Source organism: Vigna umbellata, chromosome 4 (genome assembly GCF_029865625.1).
Source record: "Vigna umbellata cultivar VRB3 chromosome 4, Vumbellata_1.0, whole genome shotgun sequence".
Taxonomy (NCBI): Eukaryota; Viridiplantae; Streptophyta; class Magnoliopsida; order Fabales; family Fabaceae; genus Vigna; species Vigna umbellata.
This window is the reverse complement of record NC_142168.1, coordinates 62,977,001-62,986,131: the sequence shown is the minus strand read 5'-3', so window position 1 is coordinate 62,986,131 and position 9,131 is coordinate 62,977,001.

The following is a 9,131-nucleotide window of genomic DNA, read 5'->3' as shown; positions in this document are numbered from 1 at the left end:
ATATATATGAGTGTGTCTAAGAGTGTGAACGGGTGTTTTATTCAAGAAAAAAAAGGATATAATCTAATATTAAAATACGTGTAAAATTTATTATGAGAAAACTTTTGCCGTTTATCATTAAATATTTTCAATAACTAGGTTTCTATTTTTCAAAGGTGGAAATAGACAAAATATTTTATCCAAGACTAAAGTTGAAACCTATTTTTTCAAAAAGAAAAATAAATTATCTTTTTCATTTTTTAGTATTTGAAATATATGCATGTCTTCTGTATAAAAGGGAATTTTTATGTTGGTATCTCTTAATTTCACTTTTTAGTTTTACTTCATTTTGAAATTTTGTTTTGTATTGTGTTCAAGGATAAAGAAATAGTATGTATTGTTACATTTGACCTAGTATTACAAATCTGGTATGTAATATAGGCTCTTTACTGTGCATGTTAAACATATTAGTTAGGCTTTTACTTCCTGCACTATCAATGTTTGTTAACACCACCAAATTTTCAAAATGACAATTTTATCTTCTCGAAAGTGACTTCTGAAATATAAGTTCTGGAAACTTTTTGAAACAATTGCAGAATTTTTAAAATAAGATTTCTAGAACGAGAATTTTAAAACAATTTTTGAAACTAGATTTTGAGGAATTTTCTAAATAAATTTTTTTCAAAACATATAAAATATATTTTGGAACAGATTTTCCAAAATAGGACTACTGTAACAAATTTTTCGGAATGCATATAATATTTTTTAGAATAAATTTTTCAGAATACCACTACATGAAATGTGTTTGGTACATGGAATACATTCTAAAAAGAGTTGTTCAGAACGAGTTTTTTTCTGTATTTGTTTTCTTATTTTTAGCATTTTGGTCTCTTCCTTCTCTGCAACAAAGTAACTGTAGAAGCGATGGTAACAATGATGGTATCATGCAGTGATAAAAGATGTTTGAATCTTTTCTATTGTGAGGGTGCAAGAAACAACAGCATATTAGTTAATGGTGTAAAAATCACAATCAAAATCAATGATTTCATATTATCTGCATAAAAAAAGTTTAAAAACAAATCATTAGATCATGTTTTTCCGTCCATAAACTGTTATAAAACGTTTGGTTCCTAAATTAAATTATAAAATATTTAATTCTTATATTTATGAAAATAAATGTAAACATTCTTCTCAAGCAATGATATGTGAAATATATTTATGTGACAAACAAGATTTCACATTAAACCAAAATATATTTTTCATATACTGTTTGTTAAGAATAATGTTTTATAAGACTCTCATAAAATACTAGGACAAAATATTTTATAATTTAGTTTATAGACTAAACACAATTTTTATAATAGTTTTAAAATAGAAAATATTTGTTTTATTTCTGAACAATATCTAACCTTTCATAAAATTCATTTTTTCATCTTCCAATATCTGATGATGTAAGGAGGAATAATGTGTCTATTGCCCCAGCACAAATGCTATAGAAAATTCCTGAACGATAAAAGTTTTTTTCTTTTTTTTCTGAAATTCCTTCTGAATCAATCTTTTTTATGATGTTGGATTGGGCAAGAATAAAATCTTGAAATATCTGTATGAACCTTAGGCTTCTTTTTATGTGCCCTCAAAACACAAGAATGTTGTATAAACCAAAAATATCATTTTGGCATCTTGGGCCTCAATACTTAAGCCCCTTATTGTAGATAGGTTGAAAGAATTTCCTTAGCATATTTGCAATAGTGAAATATTAGATTTGGTGGTCCTCACAACAAGAAACAATGATCTTGTAAAGATGCTTTACATATGATTTATTTAATCAATTTTCCTTTCTCTTTTTTTATATGTGATTGAAAAATAATATTTTGATACGTATAAATATTTTATATTCATTTGATACTATATTTTTTAAAAAAAAATATAAAAAATACTCTTTTATAATTATTTTATTTTTATACCGAATAAATGTAAAAATGTATTAAAGTATTATTATTTTATATGATTATACATAGTCCGCAATTTTTATGGCACTCTGAATCATCATGACTTTGATTTTTTACCTTTTTAATGTGCAAATATAAACTAATTATGAGCCACTGGATTTTGAAAAGCACCATCTGCAGTTTAGGTTAAATAGCACTTGTATCCATCATATACTATGAGCAAACATACTTCTTATAATAATGTGAGGATGACAAAATATTCATATTAACTATTTGGGCAGTTTTCTTTGCTCATGACTTACTTTTTTTGGCTGAGTTATATTCATATAAGGTCAGTTCTGAATGTTAACAACAGAATGGTTTAACAAAGTGTACGAGTCTTTTTGGGAACAGCCTTGCAATCCATATTCTGATATTGGCCCTTGACTTGAAACTAGTTGATTCAAAGGTTAAAAAAAGAGTGTGATTTTATGTTTCATGTATTCTGACATATGGAAGTTAATAACTAAGATGAACTTGGACAAATATTATTTGGTAAGTTTTCTTTGTCCATTGAGTTACTCTTTTACTCTCAAGTTGTATTCAAAATTAGGTCAGTTCTCAGTTTTAGTAACACAAAAAGGTTTGACAACCAAGAATGATAATTTTTTTAATAATTTATTTTAAGATATAATATTATGTTATAAAAAATTATGTTGAAATGTTTGAAATATAAATTATAAAATAACTTCTTAGGATGTGTTTCGTGAAGGAGAAATAAGTTGTCATTTCATTCTCATTAATTTTAAAAATCTATGAAGAATTAAAATATGGTATTGCAATTTGACCGTTTTCTTCGTTGAATTTTTTTTCTTTTAAGAAAACTGTGCATCTTTCTAATAATGCAAATTGTTTCTTTTGACCGAAACATATATGGATGTTATTTAATTTCATTTTTTTTTGTCTTTCATAATTGTGAAACTTGAATAACTAAAGGTATAATTAAGTTATGTACTCTCCCTCTATTGTTTTATAGTAGTCGTTTAATTCTCTTACCTAAATTAAAGAAATTGTTTAATTTTTCATTTTAATATAATTTTAATTGAGTTATCTATTATTATCTTTAGTTTTTTAATATGCATTGTTTTCTATATCTGTTATTATAACTAATTTTTCTCTCTAAATTAATTAAATTAAAAATATAATTGGCAAAAACTATATTATCTTATATAATATATCTATGAAAAAGTTATATCTATCTACAATACATATAGAATATGTAACATGTCTATGTAGTAGTTTTACCGGATCAGAATGTGATATGATATACTGCTTTAAAAAAATGTAGGGTATTTAATCCTAAAAGAACAAGTCTTATATTCTTTATCGTCCAAAATTAGTACAATGAAGTCACTTTTGTCTTGCACTAGATTTTATTAACATATTAATTTGCTAAGAATTAATGGTTTATATTTATTATCTTTACGTTTGTTGTGTGCAATTCTTTTACTAATCTTATTGTATCCAACATTTTCTTGAATACATTGTGTTAATAAATATTAGATAATACTAAAGATAAAAAGATCATTTTAATTTTAAAGAAATTAAAAATATATATATAAAAACACAATTAAAAACATTTATTTTATTATAATTAAATAACTATGTCTAAAATAAAGTGTTGAAAACCTTCTCACTTATTTTACTTGGTCAATAAACATTTAGAAAATAAAGAAGAAACCGGTGCTATCAATTGATAATGAAAGTTTTGACTAATTTGTAGGAAAATTGTTCATAACATTGTAACTTATAATTAAACATAATTTTTTTTATTACTTGATAGGTAAAGAGCCTTTATTGGTTACGACTAAATCTATGCATTCATGTATTTTAATATTTAAAAAAATCATGCGTCTTTAAAATCATGCGCCTTTATAAGACAAAATTTATTATTTTATTAAGATTTAATTTTATTTCTTTAAAAACATACTTATGTTTAAAGTTTAGCATTATTTACAATAAATATTATGAGAATAATTTAGAAAATACGAAATACCTTCAATAAATTTAACTAAACTTTTTTTCCTTGATAAAAAAATATTTTTTACTTTTATTTTAATTCAAAGATATTATATATTGAAAATTTCTAGTCATACTAAAGGGTCTCATAGAAGAAAATGCTATTATAGTTAGAAAATATCGTCATGTCAGGAACAATAATTAGATTTGATAATGCATTGAATCTTTATTGACTTTATAGTAATTATCTTAAAAATAATATGAATTACAATTTTTTATTTTACACCAATATCAATGTATTATTATTAAATTTTAAAATAAAATTTTATTTTTAATCACACAATATAATAATAACTATTTTTAATAGCAACACACCCTTTAACACAAAATTCAAATAAATGTGCACAATAAATTTAGTTTAGCATCATATAACTTGCATCTACAAATATTCAATAAAATTATTATGATTTCACATGTAACTTTTTAATAAAAAATAAAAATAATAACTATCAAATTAACTATTTATTATAATACTTTTTTACCTTATTTTTTTCATATTATATTTGAAATTTTGATATATCATCCGTAAAAATCAATAGTTATCTAGTGTATGCTATTAGATAATGAATTATATATTGTTTTTAATATTGTATACTATGACGACTATAATTATTGTATATATAAATTGTAAAGTTTTCTTATTAACATGATATATGCAATTCATAAGTTTTTTCTCAATCGTATGCTAAGTTAAATTTAAATACATTTCAGTCTTTATCTTTTTCCTAAAGTCCATCTTGTCCTTATCTTTAAATCATTCATCTTGGTCACTGTCTTTAAAAATCTGAGCCAACATTCTAGTATCCCATTTTAAATAACTTAGTCAATTATTATTATTAAACTTATCAACATAGAAATTGGAGCCAGAGTTGGTCAATAGATACTTGTATTGTGTAAATCATTGCTGAAATTAATTTATGGAAATGAAAATCAAATAACTCAATCAATGTATATTACTGTTAAATTATCTACATCAACATTTATATTATTATGGATTTTGAATCATATAAAGTCTCACATCAAATAAAATAAAAATTAAACATGAATTTATATACACATAAAATATATTATTTAATAAATTTTTTTTTAAATAATATAAAAATAAATTCGTGAAAACTTGATTCTGAAGAATAGTTATACTTTTCTATATAGATTAATAGTTTTATTTCTGAGACAATTTTTTAGAACTCTGAACTAATTCAAAACACAACTTATCTATATGGAAACTAAGTGTTTAAACCAAAAAACGCCATGAACATGATAAAAGTTGTCTCAAGAGTGAGTCCATTCTTTTAGGTTTCCATCATACCCAATTCATATGCTATTCTTTTCTAATTAAGTTTCTTATTGCATAAATTTCAACTGATATGCAATCCTTTCAGCAATATAAAAATGTTAAAAATATGAAAAAAAAAACGTTTCTCTCCCTATAAATTCACCTCCCTGGCACATATTCTAAGGTCACGCATATCCAATTGGCAAGTTTGAAGTGATTACAATGTCTATGTTTCCTGTACATAATTGAATTGAACTAACAGTCAAAACCAAAATATATTATATTATATATATGTCAATTGCTAATGTTTGAAGGTCAAGGTAGAATATATATTTTATTTACAGTAATATTATAAAAAACGTGTGGACTAAACGTAAAATATTGAATAAGGTTGAAGATGAAGGTAGAAAGAGTTCATTTAATAGAATATTATAAAACCGTTGTGACTAAACGTAGATATACATATGCATGCAACAAGTCTTGTCAAAGAAAGAACATGCCTTTAAGATATATTTAATGGATGCTTCAATGCTTTGTGGTCTAATCATCTATAAATTGGACCAACATATAGTTTACTTTTTGTTTATTAAATTATCAACTTAAAGCGGATTAAGCGAATATAAGTCCGTTCCTAAAGGATCAAGCCAAACAGAACTTTCGCAGATTCAAGCTCTTCAATAAGGCTGCTGCTGCAGTCAGCAATAGGAGGCTAAAGCGCAACAACATATTATCTTAAACATTAATAAGCTTGTCTTTAAAACTTTCTTTAACTCTTAAATTTTAGTGATACCAAAATGGATTCTAATCCGTTAACCAATTCGGTTTACTATGGGTTTGAGTCGAGTTAGGTTTGAAAAAAATATAATTTTATTTACGCGAGCTAGTATTTAATCCAATTCACTTAGAATCCGACTTACTTAAAATCTAGTTCACTGGGTTGAACTCATGGTGAACCGGGTTGACTCACCAACCCACCTAATTTAATTTAATTATTTATTATTTTGTGTTTCAATATTATTAGTTAGTAATTTTTTTATTATATTATAGATAGTAATAAAAAAGATATTTCAAGAGAGGAAAATATTATAGATTTATCTATTTAAGACTCTAATATTATAAATAGACAAGTGAGACAAAAATTTAACAATATTAAAAACTTATTTGTTCGCCTTTTGTACATGTTTTTGAATTATTGTATGATACTTTTTTTGTTTTTAATTATCTTTGGAGTTTAACATAGTTTTAGAGTGACATTTATTTAGATTTGAATTATTTTTTTTTTATTTAAAAGAAACTTATAATTAAATGAGGCAGTGAACTAATCTGTTTAACCCACCAATCCGTGGTGGGTCGAGTCGGGTTTGATTTTTTTCAGCTTGCTAATAAGTTAACCGGGTTGGGTTAACTCACTAAATGACCAACTGATGGTAAACGGACCGGATCAAACCAGATTACCCTTTTAACAACTATACTAAATTTTTAACAAAATTAAAATATATCTCATATAAAATAACTATACATATATAAGATAACTATATACGTTTTTCTTCAACTGTTTTAATTTATTTCAAGAAAGAAAGAGCATGTCAAATAATAGTTTTACTTAAATGTAGATTTGATGACGGTCTTTTCACTCCAATCAGTGCATCTGTATTTTTAGTATTATTAATTGATGGGTTAAATAGGTTAGTAATACGTGTCAATAATTTTGCTATATATGTATGGCAGACTCTTTTGAAGTAGAAGGTCTAGTTCAGCCATTGACCACTCTACCATGGTTCAGAGAGAATATTGAAAAACCAAGCCACCAAATTCCATGGACACAACATTGAATAACCTAATGAAATTATAGACTAGGTTCCATATTAATTTTTTTTTTCTTTTCTTTTTGAGTGCTCATTACTATAGTTTGAATGTAAACGGTTTATAATATACAGCATACAACGAAACCATTGAATGCATGGTGCTAAGTCAAATTAGAAGACTCGTGAAACGATTTCGGCCAAAGATTTTTAAAAAAATATTATTCCACCTTTAAATTCATACAAGTGGGAGTCAATATATAATTAAAAATATTTAATTTCGATAAATTGTTAATAAACTTGAATTACAGATTTGACACTTATTTTTAATTCAAAATCTGAAAATATAAATTAACAAAAAATCAATCCTCAAGATAAGGATAGAAGAAACAATTGTCATTAACATGAAGAGACTTTGACTGCTGCAATATTCCAAAGTCCTATTTATTCTATTATAATGCAGAATAAAATTATAATAAACAATCAATTAAGAAAAATAAAAGTAATAACAGAAAACACGTGTTATTATGTATTTCAAATTAATATTTTTTAAATATTGTTTTAAAATTATTCTAATAATTTATGTCATTTTTACTATGTACATATATTTTGTTAGAGATCAGTGTGGGAAAGGGCCATAAGTGTACGTCTGCCATTTGTTGCGAGAGAGTGTGAATTTAAGTATATATATAAGTTCCCACATTCTTGCCTCTCACATAATCCGCATTCTACAACTTAATTTAAGTTTTTCTTGTATAATTAAACTTATTTTTACAATATACGTAAATAGAAACTTAATGAAATTTGTATAATAAAAGAATATTACTTCTATATCCAATCCATATTTTAATAAAACCGATACACCAATTAATAGTATGAAACAAACAAATGTATAACGCTTTTTTCTACCATAATTTATGAGTATAAGATTTGTAATACTTGTTGAGAAAATAATAGAACTATTCAAGTAAAATTACAACTCCAATTATAAATTCTCTATAAGTATATGTAGAATTTTCCAAAAGAATTTACGGGAGAAGGAAAAAATGAATTAATTTGTCTGTAAGATAAAATTTTAGTTTATGCATAAACTAACTTAAAAGTTTTCTGATGTAAATATTTTTTAAAATTTATTTATAAGCTATTTATAACTCTAGGAAAATTGATTTTTTTTTCTTTTTTCATATCTTTTTATTCTAAAAGTATGATGAGCTCTTTCAAATAGGTCCAAAATATCACGTAAACAATTAAAAAGTATTTTGGGGTGTTAAAATTTGTAATAGGTGTACAAAAATATAGAGATTCCAAATACATAAAATATACTAAAATTAAAAAATATTTATTTTATTTATATTAATTTAAATATATATGAAAAATATTTGGAAGATAAAACTTATCTCATGCATAATAAAATAATAAACTGTTTAAGGTTTGACTAGAATTTCTAATCTATTATATATATATATATATATATATATATATATATATATATATATATATATATATATATATATTCGTTTATATGTGTGGAAATGAGAAAATTTAAGACTAAGATTATAATATATTGTTAGTGAAATGTTATTCTTATGATTTATATAGTGTTTTCAACATTATATTATATGATAATATGTGTATTGAATAAGGATTTTAAAAGAGATTATTTAAACTTTATTAATTGTTGGACTCACGTAAAAGAAGATAATTAGAATGTGAAAGTCAATGAAAGTTTCTATGTTATCAAAAAGTGGTATGGAAGAAAAATCATGTCTTGCAAATGATACAGAAATTTATCTTTTCATATGTTTGGTAGGTCATGCAGTGTCCAGTATGAAACTGTATTTGGTAGGTCATAAACAAGACTTAATTTTTGAGACCGAATAGAGTTTGAGTTATTTTTCCAAAATCTATTATTCAGAATATAAGACAAATGCATAATCTCTAAAATTTAATTCAACATATAAATATTTAGGAAGTAGATCATGTTATCATAGAAAAATGTATAATGATAAATAAATTTGTACATAGTTGAAGTGTGGTATGAAAAATGTCGTTTAAGTTTATTCTCCT